The following is an 8,511-nucleotide window of genomic DNA, read 5'->3' as shown; positions in this document are numbered from 1 at the left end:
TTTTCGGAAAACAAACACAGCTAAAAGGAAAACACTTTCCTGAAAACCAAGTCAAATTTTTCTTTGACTGAAATTGACTGGTAAGTGTTTTTCATTGACCAACTTTTCTAATAACAAACAAATACAAAAAAATTTAAAAAATGATTTTCTAAAAATTATTTTCTGAGAAACAAACATGCCTAAGTATTGTTTTTAATTTAATTTAATTATTTTGAAACATGGCAAGCCATTGTATATATTGGGTCAGGCAATCAAGCACGAGAAAATAGCTTTGTTTATCTAGTCTTATTCACTAAAAGCCCAAAGCCCAAAAGGCCAACACAAACCCCAAACAGCCCATGTTCATCCAACCCCACCAAGACGACGCGTCTTACGCAAAATCAAGTGCCCGTGGCAAGAAAACAACTGAAGAAAATCAAATAAATTTAAATTAAATAAAAAACACAAAACTCTGCGACTAAAACCCTACTCAACAGCACCACTACTCACCCTGAGTACTGTCTGAGTCGTTTCTCCAGACTGAGTACTGACTGGGTCTTCTTCTTTAGTCTTCAAACATGAAATTTCTTCTTCAAGGTAAACAACACAAACGACTACTTTTTTCCCCCCATTTCTTCTGCTACTTTAAGAAAATAAAATAAAAAAGCAGATACAATATTTATGATTTATCAGGTGCTCAAAGATCATTGCTCCGCGGCTTCGGAAGGCGATACTTGGCTACTTCAACAGAACAGTACGCCAAACGAAATTATGCAAATAATTTATCAGAGTACAACACTGTTTTCACTTCTCTAACTGCTAAACGCAGGTATTTACTATTCCCTTATTTATTTATAAATGTATTTTTGATTATATTAAATTTAATTTACTTAAATTTATTATTATTGTTGTTTGGAATTAGGCATTATCTGTTGAGAGATGCATACGATGATATGGTGTTAGACGGAGTGCAGCCGAGTAGAGATACATTTCATTCTTTGATTGCTGGAACAATGAAAGGCTCGCGTTTGCAAGATGCTTTCTATTTTAGAGATGAGATGAAAACTATGGGTTTGCTTCCTGATGTATGTTTTTCTCTTTTCTCGTTAATTTTTGAAAGATTATTACTATTTTTAAGCCATGTGATTTTTTCGATATTATAGGTTGTGTTGTACAACTTTTTGATATCAACCTGCGGGAAAAGCAAGAATTCTGACCAGGCAATTAAGGTAAAGCTATGCTAATTTATTTTTAGCAGGGATGAAGTGCTATTTGTATTTGGATTTTGCTAATTTTTCTCTTTTTGTTGAAGATTTTGGACGAGATGAAGAATTCTGGAGTGAAGCCGAATGGACAAACCTATATCTGTCTACTTAATGCGTGTGCTGCTGCTGGTCGGTTAGATCCAGTGTATGTTATTTCTTCCCTGGTTTATATCTTTTCTCCCTTTTCATCTCGATCACCATGCTCAATTCCTCAACGTGATGACCCTTTTCATCTAGCTGCATGGCTTTGTAGCCTTAAGTGTATGACTGGGAAAAGTTAACAATGAAATAAGGTGCAACTTCACAAACTAAAATGATTGGTATAATGCATTTCCCAACTTAACTTCATTAACTGTAGTGTTTGTTGAGGACATCAATGACAGTCAATTCTGTCCATATACAGCAAAAAATCTCAGATTCAATTGCCAATGAACTCATGGACCATGTCTTCAGCCAACAATTGGCTTGATGTTGAGCCATGTAGCATCATCAAGTTATGTTTCCCATAAATTGTCTTGGTGACCTGCGAAAAATTAAATTATTCAGCATCATCTAAATGTTACAGGTATGCAATTGTTCGTGATATGACTTCAGCTGGTGTTGGTTTGAACAAGTTCTGCTATGCAGGACTAATAGCTGCACATAAGAACAAGACACCCATAGCAGAAGATGTAGCTACCAAAGTAACTATAAACAATTCTCCTTTTTTTGAGCATCATTTTCTCTTTCTTTCAGAATTTTGAAGCTTTTGTAATAACCTTATATTGTTGGAAGATTATTGAGCTTGTTGAGCAGTCAAAGGGTTGGTCATCAGTTGAAGCATCAACAGGAAAAAATGCTGAAAATGTGATGATGAATGTTTCTGAAGAGGAATTATACAATTTACCAACTGCAGACTATGTTCATAAGCGTCGAGGATTTTTGCGTAAGGAATTGACTGTCTACCATGTGGCCTTTCATGCTTTTACGGAGCTTAAAAATGTTCAGGTAGATTTTCTCAGATCCCTAGTGATATCTTGGTTTGCTAGCCTTTATGAAAATCAATTTCTACTATGCCACTCACTATTGCTGCCTCAATTTTTCTGTTGCTTTTATTTATCAGTAGTCTTCTTGTTGTTTTTTCTTGGTCGCAATAGGCTATGGAAGTTCTTTGTGGAGATGCTTAAGAGTGAAAAAAAGGATCCTGATGTCTTTATTCTCTTGCAAATAATGAGGTATATTAGTTGATCTTTATTTAACATTTGAGGTCAATTTAATCGAGCCATGTACAAGAGCAATGCAGCATTGATTTATTCATTTTCCTTTCATACCTTATTGATATTTTCCTAAACAGTCAAGAAACTGTATGCATGGTTTCAAATAACGAGTCCATATGTACTCTCTCTTTGTGGTTTATCATTTGGTAACTGGGAAGAGTATTAGGTCTAATTGGCTATCAGTTGTTCATGGATAGATAGTATATTGAGTGGTGTATTTATCAGAGTACCTTATTAGAATTGTTGATCGACTTCCTTGTACACACCTTTCTGATATACACTTTATATGAATTCTTTCTTTAAATTTTAGTTTTAATTAAAATAACTGGCTGCTAACCCGACCCTTTTAATTGCCTTCCTAGTGATACACTTTTTTTAATAATCTATATTTAATTAGAGCTGTTATACACTCTTTGCAAGTGTCATGCAGTTAGGTTAGGGACAAGGTTTATATGGAAGAGCATATGTTATTTGGCAGGGGAACTTGTATAGATTTTTCCATTTAATGAAGTAACTCTTAGAAAATTTACTTTCTTATTCTCTAAAAATCTTTAGTTGCTCTGAGTTTTGTCAAAATTTATGTCTTCTACATAATGCATGAGTCTTTTGCAAACTCTCTTCCTGAATCTCATTCCATGGCCTGAATGTTTCATGTTTCTGGTAATTATGATGTGCTTAGCCATGTCGCACTTCGTAGAACCATAGAGATGAGACAGAAGAGTATTGTTTTGTTCCAAGAATCATCACAAGAAAACTCAAAATAAAACATTGAAAACACTTGTGACATGCTCATTTGAAAATAAATACCTTTGTGTGCCTTGAAGAGGTGCCTGCATGATTGCAAGCTTTAGTGGATAGAAATGCACACCTCTATTGTAATTAGTATTGAGGAGCGTTGCAGAGGGTTAACTATCTTTCGTAGCATGTCTTTTATCACGGGTCTATAAAGTTTATTAATTGTTCCAACTGTAGTCATTTGCTTTGCAATTTTCATTGGTCTGAGTTGAGTTTGTGAAATTTAATTTCCATAAAAGAAAATTAATCTGAAAAATGGCATACAAAGAAAAGAAAAAAAAATGCAAACTCGCCTCTTCTAGCTAGGTGTGCTTGAAGTTGGATGAGAATTTTGCTATACACACACACATATATATACACATATTCCTTTAAAGATGCTTTCTTCCTTTCTATTTCTATTTATTTTGTCAATGTACAAGTGAAAAAAATTCATAAATTACTTCTGTAAATTTGTCTTTTTTTGAGAAATATGAAGGTGGCTTGTTAAATCAAGTTATGGGAAAAAGAAAGCCACGATAAAAAATAAATAAATTGCGTTCTTCTATTTTTACTGTAATTTTAATTGATTGAAAAAAAAGAAGCTTATTTGTCCTTTTCTGCTGTCTTCAAAGAAAACAAATAATTAATTTTTTCTTATAATATAGTAGGATGTGGATCTCTGCTTGCTTTAACTATTTTTTCAGAACAAAATTAGAAATGCTATGAAGGCTTTTCATTTAAATTATTCCTATAGTATCAGTAATGCATTTTTCTTTGTCATAGCCATCGCTCTTCACGTGCTTTTATGTGATCATTACAATTTCTAATGCATGGGGCAGTGCCTTGGTGGTCATTTCTTATTTTTCATTATAACAAAATGTCAATGCAATAACAATTACATCATAACTCAGATTAACATGTGTACCAAACAAGTTCTAAGAGCATTGAAAGCAAGCTGGATATGAAATGTGCTGCTGAGAGAACATTTGTATCTTTGAGAGGCTGGTAATGTTGTATTCAAGGAAGAATATGGCAATGAATAATTATTGGGGAAACAAACAAGCTAAGATAGACAGCTACTAGTGGGAAGTAGATACAATCAAATATTAGTTGTGTAAGCAGATGGAAGAGACTGAATAAGTTGGCTGAAATTCTTAGTATGTCTGTTGCAATGTAGAATAGGATTATATGGCTCTAACATATGGCAATGCAAGGACAGTAGGAAGACAAGAAAGAATATTGCTTGTGTAAAAATCTGTTCATGTTCGAACAATGATTTTAGATTATAGAGAACATAATAAGAGAGTTGTCACTAACTACCCATTGAATTTTAGGCTGTCTTTCCAGTCCACTTGTTGTGCAGAACAGTTTTTTTTTTTTTTAATAAGCATTGGGTGCATCAATTAGGCCAAGGCTATTCTTGAACTTGCAACCTTTTTTTCTTTTTTATTATTTTGTTATTTCAATTGTTCATTTGACATTAAAAACTATGAAGTGTCCTTCTAAATCCTTTTTGTCTAGGTGCTATCTACTTTCTGGAGACCTTGATCGTGCTCTTCAAGTTTTTAATGATTATATGAATTCCATGAAGCCTTCTTTTATAGAACTATACACGGTGAGTTTTGTAACAACTGCCATATCTGCTATTTGTATATATATCAGTTGGCTGTTATATTGAATTCTTGCATTGCATATCACTTTGCTGCTAGAAAAACCAGCTTTTGTTTTTCTGACTTTATGTCTAAGTAGGTTCTAGAGGGATTGAACAGAAATTCTAGAACATTTTTGTTCACATGTATCTTCCATCTCAGAATCATGTCCTTACTTCTGCTTCCAGCAGCAGAATTGACGTTACTTGAAAAATACATGCATTCTTTAATGTTCTCAATATTACATTTAGTAAGATGTGCTAACCTGCACATTTATTTTGCAAAATTTTTCAGGGGTATATATGTCAGTTCATAAAAACTTTCTTCTCTAACGCCGTACACTCTTTCCTCTTTCCTCTCTCTCGAAATCTCCCAGCTGGATTAAATGCTCTTTCTTGTCGCTCTATTTCTGTGTATCAATCATCTATAAACAATTCTCAAGAAGTAAAAATCACCTATAAACTCTTCACCTTTGAATTCCCGCTTTTTTCACTATTGGGACTTTAGAATCATGTTTTTTTTTTTTTCCTAATAGAAGTGGAAAGGTATAGCTTATTGGATCTGAATCTATTTTCCTCCGAAAAATCATGTTTGTTACTCTTAACAATCGTGTGAATTAGTTCTTCAGAATGTGGATTGTGATGAATCTTTTCTTCTTCATGAATCATTATATGATCACTTTTTACTAATATAGGCTTCTTGCTCCTCAAACATCAAGTGGCAAGATCTGACAGGAACTTCTGTGTTAACAAATTGCTTATTAGTGAATTGGAGAAATTTGAAATTTTGATGGTTTTTAACAGTTCGTTGCATAAAAAAGAGGGAGAAAGGAGAATGCAAGAGGCCTTTATCTGTTTGTGGGAGGATGCAGATCTTTTTTCATACATACTAAAATGACAAAATCTTCCCTGAATGCTATTTTTATTATATGAGAGAACAAGGCTATTTTATTTCTAAAAAACGGTGGGCACATTACTTACCTGCAAGGGCTGCTAACTTGCCATTATTTCTGTTTGTCAGCTTTTGAGCGGAACCCATTTCTATTTGGACTTAGATTACCTCTCAATGCATTAAACTGCAAGCATATTCATCTATTCACAAAATCACGTTTTTTTTCTCCACACATGACTCTTCCTTTCTCCCCTGTTGAACACATGGACTCCCCTCCCCCCCAATCTGCTCCTCTCTCTCCACTTGATCTGCATATATTCTCTTTTTTTTCCTCTGCCAGGTCACCACCAAAAAATCTTTGTTACTTATGCCACTGATTGATGACAAGAGGGTTCTCACCTATTATCCATTCTTTATAGAAGTGAATACAAAATCATGACTTGATTTTATTTTACAATTTCTCTTTTCCATTACATCATTTTTGTGAGCCTGAACTTTTTTTCTTAACATATCCACAAAAAGGAAACCTCACTTTTGTAATATCATAAATTGAATTTAACAATTAACCTTTTTTTTTACTGGAAACAGTGTGAAAATATATGAATTTGCCGCTAGAACTTGCTTTTTTGGAGATTCCCTTCTTTTCTTTTGCATCTGTTTTTACTTTCCTTTTGTCCCTTATTTTGCTGACTAGCAGCCATTTGTTTCATATTTTCTATTTTAATTACATCTGCCACTGTGGTGTGGGGAATCAATTTATTTACTGTATTGGTGCGACTAAGCTGATCATAACACAAGCCTTAAACTGCTTGAACTTCTCATAGGTCCTTATTGAGGGAGCCATGGTAGGGCATACTCCAAGAGGAATGCAAATTGCTTTAGACAAGCTGGTATGGTTAGTTTATGGTTTCTATACTATGTTTATGATAGTGTCATCATTGTGCCTTCATATTAGATTCTTGAACAATGCAGGAAGAAATGACGCAGAGAAGCTTCTTCTTGTTTTCCAAAAATTGCAAATGATCTACTCCTCATAGCAGCTGGTGATAAGGTAATAATTATGCTGCACTTTATTTTTCACAAGGCACCATTCATTGTCATTAATAGTTAGAAATGTTTATATTTGTTGAGCTGTATATCTCATCATTTTATGATAAATTACAGAAAGGTGGATATACCACTGCCAATTATATTTGGGACCTGACACAAGCTCGCAAAATGCCACTTTCATTTCCTGCGGTGGAAAGCATATTACAATGGGTTAAAAGTAAAGTCTTTTTTTGTTTTCATAATTGCACTAGAGGATTTTACAATGGTCTGCTGTTTATTTAAGCTTGTTGTTACCTCTTTTTTATTGTCCTGTAGCTTCATTCAACTACACCTTCCCATATTCATGGTGAAAACTAATAGGTTCAGATTTGCAGAAAATGGATATATAAATTCTTCAAGTGACTCAAATAGGTTAAAGAATTGCAGAAAAAGTTATCCATAGTGCTCTTGGGTTAGAGCGGAGGTGGGTCCTTAAATTGACATTGACATATGGAGGATGAGTTCTCTTGAGAATTTAGCTTTGCAGGCCTTGTGATTAAACAAAAAATATTAGCTTAAAGCAGCATTGAGTTTACAGAACAACCCTGATGTTTTTCGTCCTTGATAAACTGGAACTTCTCATCATTTATATCATAAAGGGGACAGAACTCATCAGATTGCATATTAATATTATAGGTATTTCCTAATACCAACCGCAAGGTTTTCCTTGCACTCTGCAACTCATCAGATCATTTATTAATAATTTAGGTATTTCCTCATACCATCCGGATGGTTTTCCCTGCTCTTGGCAACAGTTTTTCCAGTTTTCTTGATTGTAGAGACATTTTTTTCTGAAACTATCAAACATTTTTTTCACACAAATGTCCCTCGAAAGACCCCCTTGGATCATTTTCAGTGAATGAAAATGTCTGGTGGTCATCTCACCATGTGCCCCGTTTCAATACATGCTTGCACATATGGTCCTGTTATCTCCATAAGCAGATTCCAGTGTCCTTCCATAAGCTTCGAAAGTTGGAGTTGAGCTAATGAAATTGCAAAATGCAATGTGTTGTTCTTTTAAAGTAATTTAGGAAAGTTCATCCTGTGGTTTTGCAACATACTGTTGGTTCTAAATCCTATCGCTGTGTAGCTACCTAACTCCTTTCCTTCTCTTCTTGAACGCAGGGGCGCTGCGTACCGGAAGAATGATCCCAGATGGTTGCTAGTTTCTAGTACATACGAGAGGCTACGCCCAAGATCTGGAGCAGGAACTGGACCTGCAAGACAGCAGCGCAGAATATCAAAACTGATACCAAAGAAAGAATGGCTTCTTAAATGGACATGAATGTGGCTTGCTTTAGAGAGTGTTCATAAAAAGGATGTAAGGAGGTTACATGGATTATCATATGGTGCTGCTCATGTAGGGATGTCACCGTAGCCTGACAGACAGTTTTGATGCTCAGTAACTGATTTCTTTCCTTACCCCGCCACCTTAATAATTGAAGGCAAAGATCGTTCAAGCAATCCGTGTTACCCTTGTTAATCTTCTAGTTACAATTTATACCTTTTTTTTAATTTTTTAACTACGTTTGTAATTTTATTTCTGTGAGGTTCACGGAAAGGATGAAAACATGCCCTAGTTGATTTAAACTTGGCTCTACCATATAA

General features: G+C 34.6%; 1 pseudogene; it reads left to right on the top strand.

Annotated features, from left to right (window-relative positions):
• Positions 1-417: 417 nt before the first annotated feature.
• Positions 418-8,084, top strand: LOC118051366 (pentatricopeptide repeat-containing protein At4g35850, mitochondrial-like; annotated as a pseudogene).
• Positions 8,085-8,511: the final 427 nt, after the last annotated feature.

The sequence above is a fragment of the Populus alba genome, chromosome 16 (genome assembly GCF_005239225.2).
Source record: "Populus alba chromosome 16, ASM523922v2, whole genome shotgun sequence".
NCBI lineage: Eukaryota > Viridiplantae > Streptophyta > Magnoliopsida > Malpighiales > Salicaceae > Populus > Populus alba.
This window is presented reverse-complemented; position numbering and strand designations above follow the sequence as displayed.